Source organism: Papaver somniferum, chromosome 7 (assembly GCF_003573695.1).
Source record: "Papaver somniferum cultivar HN1 chromosome 7, ASM357369v1, whole genome shotgun sequence".
Taxonomy (NCBI): Eukaryota; Viridiplantae; Streptophyta; class Magnoliopsida; order Ranunculales; family Papaveraceae; genus Papaver; species Papaver somniferum.
In genome coordinates this window covers 255,951,235-255,975,109 of record NC_039364.1, presented here as the reverse complement: position 1 = coordinate 255,975,109, position 23,875 = coordinate 255,951,235, and the positions used below count along the sequence as shown (strand labels likewise).

Below are 23,875 nucleotides of genomic sequence, written 5' to 3'. Positions count from 1 at the left end.
GGCCATTCTGTCAAAATACATCCAAGTGATGCATGTTTGGTCCATAATATGGCATAAAAATACCTAAGCATCAACTGTTGTCTTCGCGAGGCTACTCAACTATTAATGAGCCTTAGGCATCATTTATATTCTTCCGGCTAAGCTTTGAAGCTTACTTGGTGCATGGTCCGTATATGCACCTGGACGTGATGGATGCACTTTACCACCCTTGCCAACTGCGATGTACGAGCGTGATGGTTGTATATTCAATTTTGTCTCACAGGCCAGTTCTAATGTCCGTCCATGACGGCTGAACATTTCCTGAGCCAGGTTCCGTAAAGGGACGTAATGGCTGTATATTACCAAGGCTATCTTACTTGCTGCATGGTCCGTATATGCACCTTCAACCAAGTACCCCTCCCTATATATGTTAACTTGACATTTTTACAACTTTGATTTGGGGACCAAATATCATTCATCAACTCCCCACTTTTACTATTCATGGTCGTTGCCATATATTTCTGAATAACCGACCAAGATGGTTGTTCATTGCCCATGCCAACTCCGATGTCCATCCATGTTGGTTTTCCGCTGCCAACCCGATGTCCCGCCATTTTGGATGTCCATTTTCAACACATTGGCCAAGGGCCAATGTTCCTTTTCCTACACAACGGAAGCTTTGGATGAAGCTTCATCTTGGTCCATGGCACACCTTTTAGCATGCGCCATGCTAAAAACACGGGGTGTTACAATATTCACCCCTTTAAAGAATTTCGTCCCCGAAATTCAAAACAAAACTATTATGGTCTAACTCTTCGGTTTGGATTTTCTGAGCAAAATTCTCATACCAAATGCTCAGAAATTACGGGTTTCATCAGTTTGTCATGGAGCATCAATTAAGACCTTCTGAGCAAATATCCCATACCGCATACTCAGGAATCCAAAAAGAGTCCACAACTTTACCAAGAATATCAATTGGCTAGTGCCAAAAGGATATCTCGACAAGGTATCCTAAATATGCATCCCATACTACACATTCAGGAGTCTCTAAAGTTCACAAGGTTGAAGGTGTCATCGAAATGAAAATCAAAATATTAACGCAAAACTGTGAGGACCCAACTCTAATGCCAGTGCAGTGGGATGCAAGCCACCGTCCCTGACGGATTTCCAGGATTGCCACTCATAAGTGGGATGCTAGCCGGGCCTGAAAACGCACACCATTGGCCAGTTTCCAATGTTTTGGGATGATCAGCCCCATTGTCTACCCACCGTCCCAGACGGTCTTCTGGATTTCCACTCGTAAGTGGGATGCCACAGAGGCCTGGAAAACTCACAGTACTTTAAAGAATCTCAACTTGATTCGCAATGTAACTGGTTCTGCAGTTATTAACTCTTTCCCGCATAAAAGTTGGCCTACTCTCCAACTTTAAATTTCCATTTAGGAAAGTACTCGCTTGGAGATTCCACTCCGGACAAGTCCCTATATTTTTCTAGGAACTTGCTCTGATACCAACTGTGACGGACATACAAATTACGCCTTTGGCGCGTTGCCCCGCAGGACGTAACTTCCCCGGTGCGCCAAGATGATGCTACGATCCGGGACTTAAAGGTAGGAAAATGCACATCCATTTTCCCTTGCAAGCATGCTCGTGGAGCATAATGTAGCTATTTTAGATTTCACACTGTTCCAACTTACCCTTTTTTCTGTGAAGGTTCAAAGCCGTAGAGGCTATGACTGATGCATCTTGCATGCCTCACTGGCTTCCGAGTGTTGTCCAGGAATAAGGCATGCTTGGACTTGCACATAGGCCATTGACGGCCTAAATCCATCTCCCTTAGGCTCATGCAGGCTCCGCTACTTGCATATCGATAAGAGTTACTTTCCTGGCCATGTCCAATGCCATTAACCAAAAAAAACAAGTTTCAAAGAAACCATTAATATTCGGGTTGAATTGTTGAAAAAAAAAATTAAAGGCAATAAGAAAGAGTAGGAAACAAGATGGTAGAATTAGGGGTGTAAATAATACCCGAAAATACTCAGCCTGCCTGTATCTGCCCGAGCCCGCCTGTACCCGAAGTAGCCCAAAGCCTGTTATGGCCCGTCATGGACCACCCGGCCTGGCCTGGATTAATTTATTGGGCGGTCTCGGGCTTTGCGATTAATTATGATGCCCGGCCTGATACCCGGCCTGGTGCCTGGCCTGAAAGCCTTCTATGTGCCATTAATCATATAATATCCTCTTAAAAAGACTTAAAAGTTACAATTTTATAATTGTCAATTTTGTGTCAAGAAAAATAAAATATATAATTGTTTTTTTACTTATAATTAACCTTTTCAAAACATTAATGGTAATATATTTTCTTATTAGAAAGTTTATTGTACTCTAATTATTTATTATAGGCTAAAATTAAAAAAACTTCAGCGTAATTTAAATATAAAATAATACTATCACTTACGATATGCGATGTTGGAAAGGAAAAGATATTGTATTTAATACCGTTCATTTGAAAATTTAAACTTAAAAAAGAAAAAATCAAAATAGTGGCCTGTCCGGCCCGATCTGGCCTGCCCGTATAAAAAGCGGGCTTTGGGCGGTCTTTGGATAGAAAATTATCTACTTGTGCCTGGCCTGTCCGGCCTGAATTTGTTTACGGGCTCACAAATATTAAGCCGGGCCTGCCCGGCCCGTCTTAGTTTTTGGGTCGGGCGGCCCGGCCTGCCCGAATTTACACCCCTAGGTAGAACGCACATATTGATCTACACAAAAATCCCAACTTAAAGATCCTGCAGGAAACTTATTTGAAGTAGGTCTAGTTCTTCAAATGGGAAAGAGAAAAAAACCCAAAGATTTACAAATTGAAGAGCAGGACCAGCTTCACCAATTCTAGTAACAAGACCCATTTATAAAGAATCCAATTTTCAGTCATTGGCTTCACTTAACCGATCAGATTTGCAAATTCCATTTTTAATCAAAGTGTCTGATTAATGAAATCAAAGATTTCTTAATGAATGGATGTTAGCAATCAAATCGTTTGTGAAGTGATATTACTGAGTCGCCAACCTGGTGGCACAAGAAGAAGAATTTGATTTCTCTTTAAGAAGAAACAAAGCAACAGAAACCCAAGGTTTCAATCCACCATAAAGTTTCCCAATTTCGGAAGAAGCTATTAAATCTGGATTAATCCAAAACTTTTTGGTTATTTCTAATATCACTTCATTTTTGGATGTATCTTTCTGGGCGATTAAACCAAGTCCGTCAGGTACAATTCCTGGTTTTATAACAACTGATGACTTATTTGATATAATTGGAGAACCATTCTCAGAATTTTCCAATTGCTGATGAAATGGGGATTTCAGGTAAAAAGGTGAAGGTTTTAAGTGGAAATTACGCTAAATGGGTTTTTGAGAGAAATGGCCAAATGGGGTTTATTGTGGAGGAAAAAATGGGAGATAATGAAGAGAGTCAAGAGACAGAGAAGAAGAGGGAACAAGCCGTTACTGCTTCTATTTTCTCCGAAATGTTTTCAAATAAAAAGCCATTTTCTCGTAATTGGTATAATCACCCTTGTGGATAATTATTACAGGTCAGGAAAATGATGCATAATTTTTTGCGCGTTACATTATTGCAGGCCAAGTCAGTGTCCGACAATGATTGAGCGACACTACATAGACTGTCAAGTGTTAAGAATGGCAAAACCCTGCAGGGCCAGTGAAGCGCAAAGGTGGAGTTACACTGTAAAGACATTTGTCTAAGTAATGAAGCTTATTTGCCGACACAAAGAAGCTTCACTAAGGGAAAGGCAAGACACGGCCAAAGTGGCAAGAGACGACATACGATATTGGCAATGATGCATATCCGTGGAATTGAGTTGGCCAAAAATCAAGGATGATCCAAGAGTGAAGAATAGGCCAGGAGTTTGTCTATGGCATTAGTTCAAGGATGGCCAAAGCTTGAACAATGCAAACAAGCTAACAATGCAAGAGTGGCATTGTTATTGTCAAGGAAATTGGCTAAGTGAAGCATATGATGTATGAGCAACCAAAATGAGCTTAAAGAGTTGGCCTCGATGATTGAAGCATAAGTATTGTTCGTGCATTAGCTTAGAGTGATAAGCATGCATGACAAAGATGGCTGAGCTTTGGAGCAAGGCAGAATTCAATAAAGCGCAACAGTTGTGCAATACGGCTCAGGTGGCAGTTATAAGTTGGTTATTGGATGCACAAGCATGCCAAAGGTGCGAGACGAGTTGGAAGGGTTATGAAATGAGTTTATAACCTTAGTAGAGTGTCCCTAAATTTTCAAGACAAGTGTGACTTCAATCTGCATGACAACACAAAAGGTGGCAGTTGAAAAGCAGATTGGCGGTTATGGAAACTACCCCATGGGGCACATGGTTGTTCCATGCAGGTGCAAGCGGTTTCACAGAGTTTTGGCCTGATCATTAGATTATATAAATAACTTAGGGATAAATAAGTTTAGTGTTTTTCAATTGGAGAAGAACCACTGATTTTGTAGAGAGAGTTAGGCATTCACCAAGAGGGTGAATGGCCTTTTTTGGTCCATGTGATGGATGATTTTTGTAATCTTCCATTAGTGCAATAAAATGGGTTTGTTGCAGTATATTTGTGTTTGTGATGTTTCTGATGTTTGTGAGTTGGTCAATTGGTTTGATGCATGGCAAACCTCTTATGCTTATGGGGGCATGAAGAGTTAGAGAGAAAGAAGAGAAGACTTCCATTGTGCAAAGCCTTATGAGTGAAGGAAGATGCGTACTTTGATGCGAGTACGCAAGGATGAGTGATTGTGGGTGAAGTTGATTCACCATACCATAATCACTTCCGGTCATGTCCCATGAAAATTTTAGGCGCGATTAAATGGGAATGTAACAGCTGGTATCAGAGCTATGTTAAGGGACACAATTGCTGATTTTTCTCTCTTTTACTCAAATTGGTGTCATTTATTTGTCAAATTCAGTGGTGAATTGTTTTGGTTTCACTAGTATGGAGACTAGAAGAAGTTCGTCTTGTATGGAAAGATCAATTGGAATGAACTTTGAAGCTTGAAGTAGCAACAAACTAAGAATGTTTATGACAAAGGTGTCAAAATTCAAGCCCAAAGTGTTAGGGGAACGCTCAAGAATCATTGAAAACCGGGGATTCAAGTGATGACATGATAAAACTATGGAGTATGCTGACTTCTATGGTGCAATTCAGGTGTTAAACTCCATGTTTCTCACAAGTATACAAAGATTACGCATTTTGAATACATATCTTGGTAGTGTTATCAGTAGCGAGTACATTATAAGTGGTAATGGGAATTTTGGAAAAATTCTTGAATGCTAAGATGTTATTGGCCTTTGCAGTGGCAAAGAATATGAAGAGCATGTCTATGCGATAAATTGAACGTGTTTTCATCGTAGACAATTAATGGAAAATTATAGTTATCTCTCTCGAATGCATGTACCTTGGTGGTAATGCAAAGTATGGTTGTGAACCAGCATGTTTCTGGAAATGTGGTGCCATGAAGGAAAAATTGGATGGCTAATTCTTATCTAGCATAAAGGTTATGGAAAGGCTAAAGACAGAAGCGCAAGTTAGGGAAAATCGATACACCACGGTCTTGCGTTTGAAAAGAGTTATTCGTTGATGCTATATGCGCACAAGGAGTGTGCTTGCACCTAGTTTATGAGTGGGATCAATATGCTTGGACAAGGCTGTCCAAAGACCTACATTTTATCATAACCACAAGCGGATATTCTTGTTGACTGCAAATCAACAATTGTTACTACTGAAGTTGATTTTGAATAAGGGGAAAGACAAGATTTTCCAGTTGTGCATAGACAGTAAAAATGAGTTCCAAGATTGAAGAAGAATGCGACATTCTTGCTTCATAGAACGTAGGCAGTGGCGCCTCATTTGCAAGGATTTTAGCGTTGTTCGCAACTGTCCAGAGTGTTTATCCGCATAAGTCATTGAATGATATGACTTTGCTGACCTCTATGGTGATGCTCAGAATTACCATGTTAAGTACGTTCTAGTTGTGCGAAGGTGCACAAGTTTGCATTAAAAATTCGGGTGTTGACTGGCGAATAGCATCATTCCGATGCGATTTTGTAATGTGTTGTGTGTTTAATAGTATCATTCCGATGTGATTCACCTACTCAAACCCACTGCCGCACAATCAAAATTATTAAAAGGTTGGCCTTTATCCGGTGAATGTGAGAGGTTCAAGACTACTATAGCCAAATCGGGATTATCTATTGCTGCCGAGAACTCAATGTAGGACCATGATCGGGTCGCGATATCGGATTTTGTGGAGAGATTGTATCCCGAGACTAGCACCTTTGATATGATGTTTTGGGAAAAGTATGAGTACACAAAGCAGTTAAGTTGGAAACAACTTTATGATTTGTGTAAAAAGTGTTTTGGTTGGGATAAAGAGATATCAGAAATTGAGTTCAACAGGTGCTTCTCTTACAAAACTAGACAGTTTAACATGAGTCAGTTGATCAAGATGTTCAAAGGCACTTCCGAGAAAGAAAAGAAAGGACCGTTAAATGATGCCAAAGTGGATGCCGCGTCCACCACCTATCTCTTGTGTGTATTGGGATGTGTGTGATGTATTTCCAAATGATGTTGTTGTAGTGGTAAAAACTGGGTTGTTTTCGAACTTGTGAAGGGAATAATTTTTTTTTTTTTTGATTTAAGTAAAATTTAGAAATGTGGAAAACTTATTTAACAAGAAATATGAATTTTTATGGAGAAAATAGGGGTTAAGATTCCACCATTCAACAATATTTATGTAATTTTATTTATTTTTTAATTATGCAATTTAAAAAATTGATTTGATTCTAAATTATTGCCATAAGCAAATTCCCAAAATATCAAATGTTAGTCGCAAGTATAATGCATCAAGAGTATAAAACTAAGCATGCATTATCAAGAGAAAATACATTTGATTAATAAAAACCATTTAAATCATTTTTTTCAATGCAATTAATCATATAAAAATATTGCACAAATTAATAAAATAGAAAGTACCCCATAAATATTGTGAGAATGGATTCCTCCGTCACCCCTGGGATTGGTTTTAGCTATTCATGATGAAAAACCTCTCAAAATGATTCATTGATCTCAAATAGTGTTTACAATCAAGAGAAAAGACAAGAAAATCGATATTCAACAGTATTCTGCAACGCATATAAAGTGTTTGGAATAAACGATACAACGGGAGTGCTGTTAGCACTGTTCCTAAGTCGCGGGGAAGGAATTGGAAATTGTCGCAAATAAGCGACACTTTTCAACGACTTTCCTTGGACGTCCAATGTTCTTCGTTCTTCAACTACACCAGCAGGAAGTTTTCTTCTCTGTGTTCTTCTCTTTATTTTTCTCGACTCCTAACCTGTCCCCAAAGCTCTCTAGCTCTTCTAAACTCCTTAGACTCGTATTTATAGCGTTTTAGAGCCCCGATATTCAATCATAAATCCATATATTCTCCCATTAATCTTTTTATTGCTCGCTGCCCGTAAATAACAATAATTTCCATTTTTAACTCCATCACACGTTAAATTTGGCCAAGCATGTTCCAATTCACCTTCCACATGCCTCAGAAGTCTTCATACGCCTCCATATCATGCCATGCACAGCCAAAAACACACACAACTCGTGTTCAGTTCATGTTGCTCTGTTTTGAGCTCGTGAATCAAAACGTGTTTTCCAGCCAAAATTGTCCGAAACCACAACCCACAATGCGTTCCCTAGGCTAAATCACAACTTCCTACCTAGTTTCAGTGATTGAATCTCCCTCTAACATGTTCATTTTGTCGATTGAAAATCTGACAGACTTGAATAATTTTTCCCGCCAAAATGAAAATTTGAATTTGAGAAAAAGGTGCCCCTTAACCATAGCCGGGGTGCGAATAGCAATTGGGGTGGAAATAGTAACTTTTTTCGGGTGAAAATATTAATTTTTTTGGGTTCCTCCGGGACATTTCTGGGACGCTTCCGGTGCATTTCTGGGGTTCCCTTAGTAATTTTCTTCGGGGTGTAAAACACTACTTTTCGAGCCCATTCCGCCGCAAGAGTTTATTTCTCTAAAAATTCCTAAAAAGACATAAAATAACACAATAAGTATAAAATCGAATACAATAATACATATAATTGAGACATATTAGACACATAAATGTGTCTATCAACACCCCCAAACTTATTATTTGCTAGTCCTCGAGCAAAAATAATACTAAAAATAAAATTCTAACTCACTAGCTATCCCTAGTGACCTATTTAATCTCGGGAGGGTTTACCAGAGGTGTACTCACAAAACCTTTAAAATCTTGGAAGGCACTAAAGAATCTCCTTGGTTGGCATACAATTATTTACGCTAAGAGGAAGAACCCTGATGCGAAATTCCAATTGTTGTACACGAGTTTGTACTCAAGCATACTAAAATTCATATAAGTGACAGAGCTCTACTAAGATAGTTTCACTATGGACATCATACTCGGAGTCAAACTAATCACATGAAAATATCAAGAAGATGGAAAAAGAAAAATGTAGATGGTTGAAAGGTGAACGGTGTTTCCCATATCTGTCTGAAGGCCTCTGCCAAGATGAACCTAACCTAAATGACTGAGATACCGGTTTGACTAATATCAACACGACTGGCATATAAAAGGGAACCAGTGGTCGATAATCCTAACTCTAGGTCAACACAACTGGCTTATACAAGGGTACCAGTGGTCGACTTTATTGAATACACATTTATTATTTTAAGAACTAACAACATGATTAGATCTTGTGGATCTAAGAGCATGCTTCTTGTCAGCAGATTACATGGTAATTCCCGTGGATCCTGCATTCCACACTTGTTTAGGCGACGGAGACAGGGAGAACACACACATATTGCTATCCAAGTGTTAGTATTTATTCCGATTGGTCTGGTCTAAAAAATATATATATGTATATATATATTTATTTTTTTGTTGGGTATCTCAATCACTCTATTTCACCTAGGAATGGTAACAACTTGAATCGTGTGCCCCACCAAATCATTAAAGATAAAATAAAAATAAAAATAGAAAGTGAAAAGGACTCAACAAGATATGCGAAACTATCATGTTATTTCTAACACCTGAGCTCTGTGCTTTTATGAATAGACTCTATAGATGTTTCCATCTAGCCAAATTGATTCCTAAACTCCTAAAGCCAAAATGCTTCCATCCACTTAGATTGGTTAGTGCTATCCTTAATAAGCATAAATTTCTAGGATCTGGAGTTTATTTATTTCAACTAAAAGCTTAAAAAGAGTTTCTTCCCCACCCCCAAACTTAAATCTTACATTGTCCTCAATGTTTCTAATGAAAGAGCAATACCAAAAGAATAATAACACGAGGAAAAGGTAAAGAGTGATGTCGGAAAGATAGTACATGGGAAAAGCGTAACAATCCTTCTCAACATCAAACCGCCTCGATGGTCAATCAAGGGTAAACAGGGTCCTCCAGAGGGACCTCCTCAACATCACCTGAAGGCAAGGGCTCTAAAAAGGGTTTCAACCTCTGAGCATTAACCTTCGAAGGACTACTACCATCCGGTGACTCAATTTCAACAGCTCCATGAGGAAAAACAGTGCGAACAATAAAATGACCCGTCCACCGAGAACACAACTTCCCAGGGAAAAGATGTAAGCGGGTATCATACAGAAGAACTTTTTGACCTGGAGAAAATGACTTTCTTAAAATATTTCTATCATGCACAAGTTTCATTTTGTTCTTATACTCCTCCGCACTATCATACGCATCTCGACGAATCTCTTCCAACTCATTGAGCTGGAGTTTCCTATGGGATCCTGCCTTGTTAAGTGAAAAATTTAGCTGCTGGTTCCTTTAGCGCGGAACTGAAGGAATTTGCACATCCTTCGACTGAATATGTATCTGCAATGGACAGTGAAGGATGGGTTTTCCTTCTTGCGATAACAATGTTTCCTTTCATATCACAAATAGGTTCTTTGGTTGCAGAGAGAGAACTTAAACTCCGTCAGGTTTTGCGCTAGCATTTCTTTTACGTATTTTGGGTCGGGTTTAAGAAAGAAAATCAACTTGATGACAAGCGCATTGGTACTCCCTTTTACAGGCAATGTCAATGATGGGTCTTTATCAATCCGCGTACTGGTTATCATGGCTCGTATGGGACACTGTTATGATATGCATTGCATCACTTCTCACTATTATCGTCGGGCTTATATCCCGGTTCGACTTTTTCGTGAAAAATAGTTTTGTGGTTCTGTTCTTGACTTTCTTCCTGTTTCAGTTCAGTATGGAAAGTATCTTAATTCCCTTCAATATATTGCGTGGTTCACTTTCATTTTTTTTTACGTATTTGCATGCATGCATGCATGGTTCTTATGCTACGTATGATGCTAGATTGGTTTCGCATTTGCGGTTTCGACTCTCCTTAGCAAGTCATCAGCAGCAAATACTGTCGGTTTCTTTGTATTTATCGTCAGTACCTTAACCGGGGTAAGATCTGTCTCATGCTCCCCGTAGATGCACACAACGTTTTGGTGCTGTTAAAATGATAATGCATGGTGTTTGTGTTGATGTAGATGGCTCCTAGTGAGGTTCTGGATCATTTTTCAAAAATATTCAGAATTTTATGGAATTTTTTCCCTCCTAATATTTTTGGTCAAGAGGTTACAAAGCTTAATACGACATCAATGACTGGTAATGGGATTGCCTGGAGTGGTATAAACAAATGTCCACTTCCCCGGGTTCCGTGTTCAACAATGGTACGTATGTTCGAGCTAAACTACAAGAGCATCCTTACTTATGCTATCTTTGCAATCTTGTTGGGGATCTCCTGGTATAAGACAAAAGTATAAAGCCTGAACCCTCAACCCTGATTTTGATAGGGGGTATCACTTAAATGGAACTTGGCAAACTTCAATGTGTGGTTTCTTTTGGCACTCTACTTGGACAACGTTATCCCGAACTCATCTGGTGTAAGAAAATCAGTCATTTATTTCTTGAAGCCGGGCTACTGGACTGGAAGCAGTGCTAGTAATTCTTTGAGCTTTTTCCATCCCCGTCCGTGTTATCTAGTTATTATCATGCCCACTCAAATATTTTCTGTTCTTGTTTCCCAGGTGGTAGCACAAGTGACATTCCACTACTAGATGAAAAGAACTTGGATAAGGATGAATATGTCATCGAAGAGGAACGCACGGTGAGAGACCAAATGAAGGAAGATTACAAAATGAGTAACGATTCAAATATTGCAGTTCAAATACGTGGTCTTGCAAAAGCATATCCTGGGAGAACTGGAGCTTATCATGCCGTCAAGGTAACCAAATTAGCGTCCCGAGCTTGTGCACAAGATGAGTTGAATATATACATGTTGTTGCTTCAAGTATGTTGCATAACTGTTTTCAGGGTGTATGGATGAACTTTGAAAAGGATCAATTGTTTTGTCTTCTTGGACCTAATGGAGCTGGAAAAACTACAACAATAAACTGTTTGATCGGCAATATACCCGTGACGGGTGGAGATGGTAATGGCTTCTTTATCAGGATGCTAGCTACATGGTTTTATATAAGCATGTGTTTTAACAGACCTGATCTATGTTGTGTGAGGGCTAGGCGAGCCCTAGGCGGAAAGAATAAAATATAAATAGTGTCACATTTTTTCGCCTTGGGGGGTTTTATTAGCTAGGCACCCCTGCACGACGCCTAGGCGAGCGCCTAACTCCACTTTCACAACATAGGACCTGATTTACCTTTGCTATGCATAAACAGCTTTGATATACGGAAATTCAGTTAGAAGCTCAAATCATAGGAGTCTGTCCCCAGGTTTGCATCTTGTATACATTTCAGCTCAACAATATTATAAATTGTAGTCTGAAAACCAATGAATGACAGCTGTTTGAAATTGTGTGTGCTTGTTTATATAGTTTGATATTCTTTGGACGGACATATCATGTGAGGAACACCTTCGTCTCTTTGGAAGTATCAAGGGTCTACCCCCTTCTTTGCTCGATTCGGTACATTCTCTGTGATTCTGACAATCTGTAGTTTCTGTTTGCCATTTTTTCTTTGTAATAGAAGGGGCAGCTTGAGTTAACTTTATGCAATTGTTGCTGGCAATGCAGATTGTTAAGGAAGCACTAGCAAATGTAAAGCTTGCTGGTGCAGCAGGAGTAAGAGCCGGAAGCTGCAGTGGTGGGATGAAGCGTCGCCTCAGTGTTGCTGGTGCTCTTCTAGGGGACCCGAAATTGGTCATCTTGGATGAACCTGTAAGCATTTCCTTTACAGACATGCCTCCAATGGGTGTATGATTATATTTTTCATTTAAATCTGAAAATACTTTCCTGTGATGTACAGACCACAGGTATGGAGGTATGTACCCAGTTACTCGTAGATATGTATGGGACGTAATAGAATACACGAAGAAAGGCCGGGCGATTGTTCTGACAACTCACTCTATGGAGGAAGCTGACATATTAGGAGACCGCATAGCAATTGTTGCAAAGGGTAAACTCCGTTGCATTGGTACGTCAATACGGTTGAAATCACGGTTTGGGACTGGTTTAGTTGCTACGGTTAGTTTTGCGGAGAACACTTCGAGAAGATTTCCCGTGGATGGAGATGCAGTCACTGATGAACCTCATCATCTGGCTGTGAAGCAGTTCTTCAAGCATGTATGCAGTATGCCATCTATTCAGTGCTGATGTTTTTATTTATTGCAGCAAATTCCTGAAGTATAATATGCAATGACTTGCTGAAATTTGAATTTACAGCATTTGAATGTGGTACCTAAAGAGGAGAATAAGTGATTCCTGACTTTTGTTATTCCTCGGGATAAAGAGAAACTTTTATCGGTAAGCACGCGAATTCTCTCGCTTCCTTATGATCGAAGAGAAATTTGTTACTGTAAACCTTCTTTAGCTTGATGTTTGTGATGCGTGTTTGGGTGACAGGATTTTTTTGATAAGCTTGAAGACCAAAAGAATGAGTTTGGGATAGGAGATATCCAACTTGGGTTGACAACACTGGAAGAGGCCTTCTTGAATATTGCCAAAAAAGCCGAGTTTGAAAATGCTTTGAATGAAGGCAACTTGGTTACTCTGACACTAACTTCCGGGAAAAAATTACGGGTGAGCTCCTTATCTATCTTTCATTAGTTTATTACAAAGAATATATGATGATGGCGAGTTTCGAATTCAGGTGGCTGGTATTATTATAAAATTTTTGATGACAGCGAGTCTCGAACTCAGATCGCTGGTATCACACTGAGTTTCGAACTCGGATCACTAATTATTTTGTTGATTATTAAAACGGAAACTTGATTAGTTGGTGATGTTTTGCAGATACCCAAGGGTGCGAATTACGTAGGAATTCCAAAGACAGAATCCGAAGAAAATCCACCGGGAGTGTTGGTTGAAGTAATCTTGGAGCAAGATGAAAATGGGTTTCTCAAAATGTCAGGTCATTCCAAAGAATATCCGGTACCGCCAAATGCTAAAATAGTTGCTTCAAATGCAAAACCGTCGGAAGCTCCACAGGTAGATCAACCAGAAGTAGGGGTCATATATGATCTTACGGATTCCGAAGCTTCAAATTTAAGGAGTCTAAGTAGGAAAATTTTGTAGTATATTGAAGCCTGTGAAAGCATCGTTTTATCATCAGTGTAAAATGTATTAACAATGAGATGATACGAAACCCAGTTTTTTTTAAGGGTTTAAGGGTACAATTTTACTCCACAAAACATCATAATAAAAACTGCAGAAAAGAATTTTCATTTCTATATCAGTGTCCTCCTTCCTGCATTTCAATGGAGCCTGCATTTTAAAATTCCTTCCTTCGTTTTAAGACGAAAAAACAAAAAAAGATATCTCCATCACCCAATATCTCAACCATGGCCCCTAGTGGCCTTAACTTTAACTTGGCCTTGTAACTAAACCTTTTGATGTGTCCAAAGTATACACTGTGATCCTAATTTTGCACTATGCTCGAATGTCATATTTTTTATTTTTTTTGGGTTACAAACGTCATCAAAATGCTTATTAGTGGGTTCAAACATAAATGTTAATATTAAAATGTAAATGTAAGTTGTTTGGGAGGTTAGATAGGTAAATTTTCTATAATAGAATTTAAAAGAGATTTTGTTTACTCCTTGCCTCCATACTCTTTTTATTTACTCTGTCGATAAAAATCATAAAACGATTAAGAAAAGAAATGTACAGGAAGCTATGCCATTCTACCTAGTCGCAATGGCCACCTAAAAAGACATAACCAATTTAAAGCGATAATAAACCTTGCCAGACCATTCCACATACGGAATGAAATCTGGCATATCCTCATAAAACTTATAAATATCATTAGCCAACAAACATGTTTGTTTGACCAAGGTGTCTGCTGAGAAATTAGCTTCTTTATAGTAGTGAACATAATAGATATCTATAAAAAACCTTCGCTAACTTCCACTTCTGAACCAGCTGCCACGGCAACTCCGCATTCTAAAAAATCTTGGATGCAACTCATCGAACCTGACTGAATGCAAATATTCCTAACATTCCACGTTTGGGCTAGCATCAAACTATAAATAATAGCACACACTTCCGAATAATAATTGGTTTTCCAGCTAAGGCCAACACAAAGAGCACCAAGTACTGTTGCATTGGCATCAAGAAAAACAACTCCAACACCGGCCTGGAATGGATTTCCAAGAGATGCACCATCACAGCAAATCATAAGTTCACCTTGGTTAGGAGGAGACCAAACAACCTCAAGTAAGTAGAATTCCTACACGATCTATGATACACCTTGAAATAGTTTAAGATGCGCAAATCCTCCAGATTATTAAACATATGGCCATTTATTCTAATAGAGTTATCACGAATTACCTGATAAAACCTACCTTTAAAACCAATCCAATTAACTCCATACCTTCAAAAAAAGCTTTATTGCGCAGCTTCCATAATTTTGTGGCAATTGCAAGATTCGGAACCATCCAGAAGTCCTTTATCATTCTACCACGCCCTTTTGCATCCTTGTAAGATGCCACCAGATCTTCATTCGATTGCAGGTTAAAAATTACATCCGCCCATGCCAAAATTCGTTTAGCAACTCTACAATGCCAAGTAATATGGCTAAGAGTCTCACAACTCTTTTTGCATAAACTGCACATACTAGGCATGCTCATACCCGTCTTATTAATTATATTATCTTCAGTTGCACAACATTCCTTCGTCCATATCTTCCAATATTTTACACCCAAAGTAGGATGCACAACCGATCTAGAAAAAAGAACAGCACTTGGCTGCACCTCAAAAGACATTCCAATAGCCTCATTTGCAGACTTGACTGAAAAAACTCCTTTGGAATCCAAATCCCAAATTTTATAAAGAAAACAAATTCTTCAGGTTGAGAAGCATATTTATATCAACCAAATGAACAATCTAAGGTTATTCAGATAGATTCAGATTTTTCATGTGAAACAAATCGCAAACAAATACTGAGAACTACGAAAAGAAGCAGTTACTAACCTCGTCAATTATTGGTCAGCATGTAAACCACAGCCCCAGAATATACACCTCCAGGAATTTATATGCTTCAAATGTCAGTCAATATCAGCGGTTTGATCACCAGAAGCATGCAAGACTCTATCAATTAGCACTACCTGCTGATTTATTAAAAAAAATTGGAAAATTTTGTTGTTGTACCTGCAAATAAACGCACAACAGGGTATATTGATAGAAAAATAATAATTAATATAGTACTTGTAGATACAAAATACCGCACACCAATTAAGCGTGCGAAATAGTGACCATTAGGACTGAGCGAAGATAACCGCATACAGTTTATCCAGAATGACGTATCGAATGACGTCATCCTAATCACGGGAAAAATGTGAAGAGCCATGCGATGTTATAGGGTATGCGAGAAGAGCCAATGTAAGCGTGCGTTAACGCGCATGCCAGATCCGAAAATAGGGCTTTATTAGCTGTCTTCCACTATGTAAAACTCATATATAAGGAGCTGAGCGACCTTGTATTGAGAGTGAGCTCTTTTGAGAGTCTAGGCAAGATATTTTAGGAAAGAGAAAGATTATTTGCTCCTTAAGTTAGAGCTTTCTTATTATTTTGTATCAAATTTAAAGATCTTAATGAATATTCTTGTGATTTCCATGGATTCACTAGTGGAAATCAGCAGTTTCGCGACCGACAAAGTAAGTCATTTAACTCGTATCTATGACTCTCTTTGTCGGTCGAAGAAAGGTTCGTTGTTTGAGCGTCTTTTTAAACTATGATGTGTCTCTGGGGGTCGTTGATAATCTTATATCAACGACCGGCGTCAACTGTCAGTACTTTATGACCGACTTCAATAGGTCATAGATATAAATCTGAATATAAGAAAAATAGATTTAGATTGGCTGTCTGGCCTGACTGAATATGACTAATCTGAAATGAAACACAAATGAAACTCAAATGAGAATCAAATGAAACACAAATTAGAATTCAAATGAGAATCAAATCAAACTCAAAACAATAACCAAATCAAATGAGAATCAAATCAAACTTGCACTGGTAAACTCAAATAATTTTTCCATTTAATATTCATTGATTCATTAGGTTCAAATTACACAAAAAATGGTTTAAATTCTGAGTTCATACCAATATAAGTTTAAGTCCTAACTGACAATAAAGTTGGAAGACAAGTGCAGTTAACCAACAAAATGATTTACTCCATAGCAATTGCATAAACATCATTCTCCTGGAATTCTGCATCATCAACTCTGGTTTCAGGAACACTGAGTACAACCTTGTTTCCAAACTGCTTGAGCTGATGGCTGAGCACACCTTGAACAATTTTTCATTCATAGGCAGCAACAACTTTCTGAAAATCTGTTTTTAAGAGAATAATTTTCAGTTCCTTGTTATTCATAGTTGTGAATTTATTTGTATGCTATGCTATAAAGGATCATAATTTTCAGTTCCTTGTTATTCATAGTTGTGAATTTATTTGTATGCTATGCTATAAAGGATCTGAAAAAGAAAGTATTCAAGAGATACGCTACTAGAGCCTTGCATTCTTATGGAAAAACTAAGGGTGCACAGGAACCGAGCCGTACCGGTGGACCGTTCTGGAACCGTACCTGTTTTGGTACCGAACCGAGGAAGGGGGTACATGTACCGGTCCCAAAAACAGGAACCGGAGCTAGGGAGGTACAGGTACACGGTCCTATACCAGTCCAGTATCGTCCCGGACCGAATGTGCCGAGAAGTAATAGCCATTAGATTTAGGGGTAAAAAACTAATAATAGCCATTAGATTTAAGGGTGAACAATAAGGCTAGGGTTTCTCTTTTTTTTTTTTTTTTCTTTTTTCCGTCTTCTCTCTCTGAGAAGGAAGAACTCTGAACTGAACTCCATTAGAGAATGTCTAGCGATTTTCTAATCTTTTGTGAGCCACTGATTATAAGCTTTCACTTATCTCTCATCCTTCTTATAAGCTTTACTAAATTTAATCACATAATCTAATGATAATAACTATTACTTCAGCTAATTGTCTCCAACTATTAAGTTCATTAACGACAAAGGGTGTTTTCTTTTCGGAAATAAAACCATTATTCACAGCAGATTCTGGTAATTGAGTTAACCAATCACTTGCTAACAATAACATGATATGATGACCTTGTTTGATAATATGCCAAAGTTTTTGAGTTTGCAGCCATTAGATTTGATGTTGATGATAGGGAAAGGATAGCAGATGATGGGTTGCCTAAGAAAATCAACGTACTGTCAAATTATTAATAACAATGAACGCAACGAAGATCAAACACTCAAACCATCAGAAAAGTAAGTAAACATGAGAATTTATTAACAATTCTGCGAACGTAGAAAGTACTGATTATTTGTTACCCTAAAGCTGGTTGTTAACAGCTTAGAGATCAAAGAAATAAACATCCTCAAAAATTTACCAACCAAAAACCTGTAAAGAACCGATTGGTACCGTAACCGTGCCTGGTACCGTACGTGTACCGAATGTTCCCGGAACCGAGGTACAAGGTACAGGTACCGGTCCAAAATTTTGGAACCGAGGCAAGGGAGGTACAGGTACTCGGCCTCGGCAAGAACCGAGCCGAACCGTACCGTGTGCACCCTTAGGAAAAACTATCTGATATTCAGTTGCACTGAAAAATGCAATGACTAGAATTTTGATAGAACGTGCAAGCATGAGCCTTAACAAGATTTGAGTAGTGTATATGAACTCGACCCTCCTTAAGAGTTTCAACAACATCAATGAAAGCAACTCTAAGAGCGTCGTGTATCCAACTATGGCATAAGAACTACCAAGCATACAACATATGATATTTGTTACTGCCAAGCATATGTGGCCACTACGATGATGGTACTACAGGACGTACCATGTAGGATTCAAAGTGGTCTATCGGATCATGTGTTGAAGATGTAAAGCGGTATGTATATATACACAACCACACCATTAGTGAATATGTCATGAGCATTTAAACCATCAACAATCTAAACATTTAACAAGAGAACTAATTAACGACATGCTTGCCTAAAATGAATTAAAATACATCGAACACCTGCAAAGCTAACAGAGCATGGTCCGAGCAGTTACAAGGAATTCTTGATAGTCACCTCATGTTGGGATTTGAAGCTCCGTTAACCTCGGCCTTATCCTTTGACAATGTGGAAGACTCTACAGCTTCATGCCAATCATTCATTCATCATTACCTTCAGAAGTTACAAATAATATAACATAAGCAAAATGTGGTTTGAGAAGTTACCTATTTGTGGAGATGAAATGGGTCTTGTGTTGTGAGTCTTAGAAGTGGCTGCTCAGTGTGATGGCAATGAAAGATGTAAGAGAACATTTTTGATAATGAATATCCAATTATATTGAGATGACAAAGATGCAGAAATGCAACAGGCAAGAAAAATACTTAACCCTGCCTCCCGTCATAGTTCTCGAACTGGATACTGCAATATTTTAAACATATTTGAATCAACTCTTGGAAATGGGTTTGAGCACACACGAAACCAGCACACTTCATCGCCTCAAGCCAATCTTGTGATGCCACACCCTTGATAATAGGTATAACATAATAAAATTCAACAATTGGGATAAATTAGAAATCACCAAGTTGAACTAGAGTGGATCAAAAGATAAAATCTTACAGCGGCGATGGAGGGGCTTGAATCCTATCCTTGGTGAGATGGGTAACATCATCATCCAAAATAATGGTGTGTAGGTCACTGACAAGCGGTATACGCCTTGATAATGCATCAATTAGAACAGTATTGCGCGCACCGACTCGAGAAACACCTGTAGTTTAATTAAATGGTAAGTACAAATATGAGTATTGCTAGACCACAATAACCAGACTTAAACCATTTGATTGACCATTCAAATTCCCGTTTCTTTTATCCTCTATATTTTAAAAGAAAAGAGTAGTTAAAGAACCAACTAATATTTATATATATGTATATATATATATAGAGAGAGATACATTGTTGTGAAATTTAATGTTAATGATGTTTCACAATCAATAGATTGATTTAACTTCATAGTTAGGAAACTAATAGTTTAAGTCTTAACTTACTAATAGTTTAAGTCTTTTAAACGAGCTACCTTGAAACTTAAAACATAAACATGATATTCCTATAATATAAAATAAAACACCAAATAATCAATTTAGGCGTTGATTAACAAATTGAGATATTTTTTGTTGAGACTTGAGATTAGTAACTCCAACTTAATAAAGTGGCATAAGACCATATATCGGCTTTGTTTTTGAAGTCATGATAAGGAACTCTATATTTTCAGTACTACTAATTTGGTTTATCGGGTAAGTTAACTGGACATGAATTTTTTTTTCTCTTTTTAAGTGTACTTTCTTCCGTATGATTTTGTGCAGGATACCTTGTATTTACATTATTGAAAATATTATTTGAAATATTCCTACATTGAAGGAAGTGTGGACTTCATCTTTGGCAATAGCACTGGTCTTTTAGAACATTGCCATATCCACTGCAAGTCACAAGGATACATTACAGCACAGGTAGGAAATCTGCTGACGAACCCACAGGTTATGTTTTCCTTAGGTATGATTCTTTTTAATACCTTCGTGGATGTAAGTGTTCCACTTATCATGGCCACATTTATTCTTTCGTTCAACCATGGACGCATCTGAGAATTGTTCCATATGCCCATTGTCACCAATTAAAGTTAGAAAATCTTGCTAGATGTTTTCTATTAAAGGTTAAATATGAGTTTGACCAAAAAAAAAATATTTTTTTATTTTACCATATATCCAACAGAAGCTCCCTCTCTAAATTTGTAAATTCTCCCATATATACATTGTCATTTGTTTGTCGCCCTCAAAGGTGTCAATTATATGTCTATAGATTGTTAGCTCTCTTGTTTGGATCATTATTATGTCCTTTAGACATTGTAAAGTTGTGTTAGACCACAATAACCAGACTTGAACCATTTGATTGACCATTCAAATTCTCGTTTCTTTTATCCGCTACATTTTAAAAGGAAAGACTAGTTAAAGAACCAACTAATATTTATATATATAGAGAGAGAGATACATTGTTGTGAAATTTAATGTTAATGATGTTTCACAATCAATAGATTGATTTAACTTCATAGTTAGGAAACAAATAGTTTAAGTCTTAACTTACTAATAGTTTAAGTCTTTTAAACGTGCTACTTTGAAACTTAAAACATAAACATGATATGCCTATAATATAAAATAAAACACCAAATAATCTTCTTCAGCCCAGGTAACACATTATGAAGTCCAAAACATCGCACACCTAATCTGCAAAGCGCGTTGGTTTCTTGCTCGTCGAGACTTTGACATCTTCATAACTCCTGCAACTGGTTCAACTTCTTCTTTATCCTCACCTATTACTACTAACAAGACAATTAGAATGTTACAACCCACTACTTAATTTTTCAAATTCATGCGAATGCAAGCCATCAAGGATACGTGAAGGAGACTGAGGAAGGAGGGAAACTCACTCTTCTCGAGCCAAGTATACAGATTTCAACATTTTGGGAATTTAAACATGGCTAAATCACATTATCACATGGACCTAGAGACTCACTTCGCATCATAAAATTTGATTAGCCTTCAATCAGTCTTTGCCTTAGTACATTCGCAAAATTTATATCCCTTATCATAAATTTACACTACCCTGCTACCCTAAGAACATAATCTAGCCAACACTAGCAACATTCATATGATAAAATTAGGGACTCCCCTCGGAAATGAAAAGCAGAGGAAAGTAGGAAAATAAGGCTTTCCACCTCCTCAGGAAGAAGCCCACACTACGCTTCGCACGACGCCACACACACGACATAGTTTAAACTTCAATTAACTTTAAAAATACGAATACATGTCCATTTCCAAGAGAAAATATAGGAAAATAATACATTATAGTGATGCAAAAGATATAAAACTTGCGATCAAAACTTCTTCTTGCAAAGCCCCACCACTATCAAGACGCGAGCGACAAAACACGTCCTCCCAACAGACTCGGCGGTTACAAGTTGCTCCTACATACATGCAAATCCCAAAGAAGAGAAACATAATAAGAATGAAAGAAAAAAAGATATATCATAAGATCAGGGTGTACCCCTAACTTCATACTGCGCGCCCTTGCGAAATACACGACCAGTGTTGCCAAAGTGGCTATAAAGTCAAGTTATCCATGTATGCATCACAAAAATCTATTAGAAAATTTGATAAATAGGAGAAGGGTTTGTTAAATTACCTAGTTGGCAACAGCCTTGGCCATTCTACTGAATTCCTTCTTCATGACAGTTCTGTGCACCACTCTTGGAGGGTTCTTCTGTTAGTTAGTCTTAGTAGCAGCAAGAACAACACCTGAATCTTTTCCAGCTTGAACTAAAAATTTCTTTGCATTCCAACCCTACAATACCTAAATCATCACCAACGAATATCATCAAATAAATCCCTTAATCTCAGCCAAAAAAATAAAAACAAACCCAAAATAGATCATCTTAAGACAGCTGTTGTTTGTGAACCATAGTAAAATCAAATTAAAAATATCAAAATTAAAATCCTAGGTTTCATGTTTCACAAAAAGAAAAATCCAAAAATGAAAACAAAATCGAATTGAAGTAATCATAGAAAAACCATTAAATTACCTTTTGCTGGTAAATAAGTTGACACTTCTTCTTCTTTTGGTGAATCCCTGAAATCAGCAAAATAACCAAAACCAAATTACAATAATATATCAGTTATTCCATTAAAGTATAAAACCCTCATTAAAAATAACTATAAATTACAAGAAAATACAATAGAAAATCATATTGAAAAAAAGAGATCTATCACAAAATAAAGATATTACAATGAAAGATCTACTGGAGATGATGAAAAAGAATGATTCATAGATAATTACCATTGAAATCGATTATTTGCTTGAGGGTGTTGATTTTTACTCTTCCTTACGTATTTGGAGATATTGCAGAAGAAGACGATGGAGGTCGATATAATGAAAGAGGTGAGAGAGTAAGCCAATGAACAGACTCAATCTCCATTAAACTTACAGAGGAAAAACCAAGACGATAGATGTTGATATAATGAAAGGATAAAGATGAGGAGAAGAAAAATAAATAAAGAGATAAAGAGATAAGTTTCTTTAAGTTTTAATGTGGAGAGAAGATACTTAAATCACAGCCGTAGGTCAGTGAGTGGACTCAATCTCTAGAAAATCGAACGACGGAATCATCTAGGCTTAGCGGTCGCGGCATCGGTAGTTGAAGAGGGTTAATATAATAATAAATATTTGTTAATCAGCGACCGTGTTTAGCTGCTAAAGAATTTCTCAACCGTCTTGACCGGTCCACCGTGATGGGTCATTTTAACCCCCATTTCCACTAGTGATTTAACCTAGATTTTTCTATAGGTTTTAATAAGGGTGTAGTTGATTTCAATAAGCATTCAAAGGTAAATTTATCGCATCAAAACCAAAAAAAAGAGATAAATGGTCGGACGGAAGAAGAACCAAAGATCCTAAAGATTGGAACCAAGATGGACAAAGAAGAAAAAGAGAAAACGATAAACCTCTTACGCGAATACAAATACATCTTCGCATGGAGCATGGAAGAAATGCCAGGCATAGATTCTTCTGTCGCATTTCATAAGTTGGATATCAACAAGAGCGCACGACCATTCAAACAGAGGATAAGCATGATAACAACGACATATCATCCTCATATAGAGGCAGAGCTACAGAAGATGCTTGACGCTGGAATAATAAGACCAGCAAAATACCCCGAGTGGATAAAAAATATGGTGGTGGTGCCAAAGAAGAATAATGGGATAAGAATTTGCATCGACTTCAGTGACCTAAACAAAGCCTTCCCAAAGGACAACTTTCCTTTAACAGACATACCACAAATGGTTGAAGTGGCGTCGGGAAATAATAGATTATCATTGATGGATGGATATAAAGGATATAATCAAATTTCTTTGGCTGAAGAAGACCAAGAGCATACTGCTTTTTTCGCACCTATAGGACTATATTGTTATACAAAAATGCCTTTTGGTCTGAAAAATGCAGGTGCGACATATCAAAGAATGGTGGAAAAGGTATTTGCAAAATGGATACACACAACATTAGAGGTTTATGTTGATGATATGTTGGTGAAGAGTAAAAAAGCCAAAGATCATGTTGACAACCTGCGAGAAATCTTTGAGCGGATGCGACAATTTAATATCAAAAATAAATCCATAAAAGTGCGTTTTCGAGGTCGCATCAGGAAAATTCTTAGGATATATTGTATCAAGCGAAGGAATAGAGGTCAACCCGAACAAGATACAAGCGGTTCGTGACA

The 23,875-nt window shown here is 37.7% G+C and overlaps 1 long non-coding RNA gene and 1 pseudogene across 1 annotated transcript; one reads left to right on the top strand and one right to left on the bottom strand.

The window, feature by feature from the left end:
* The first annotated feature begins 3,324 nt into the window (after positions 1-3,324).
* LOC113296410 lies at positions 3,325-13,621 on the top strand (annotated as a pseudogene).
* Positions 13,622-21,253: 7,632 nt separating this feature from the next.
* Positions 21,254-22,633, bottom strand: LOC113293661. The gene is made up of 4 exons (XR_003332436.1): positions 22,438-22,633; positions 22,184-22,230; positions 21,787-21,954; positions 21,254-21,568 (listed from the first exon to the last, which is right to left on the bottom strand). It is a non-coding gene; the product is annotated as an uncharacterized LOC113293661 (long non-coding RNA).
* Between the last annotated feature and the right edge of the window lie 1,242 nt (positions 22,634-23,875).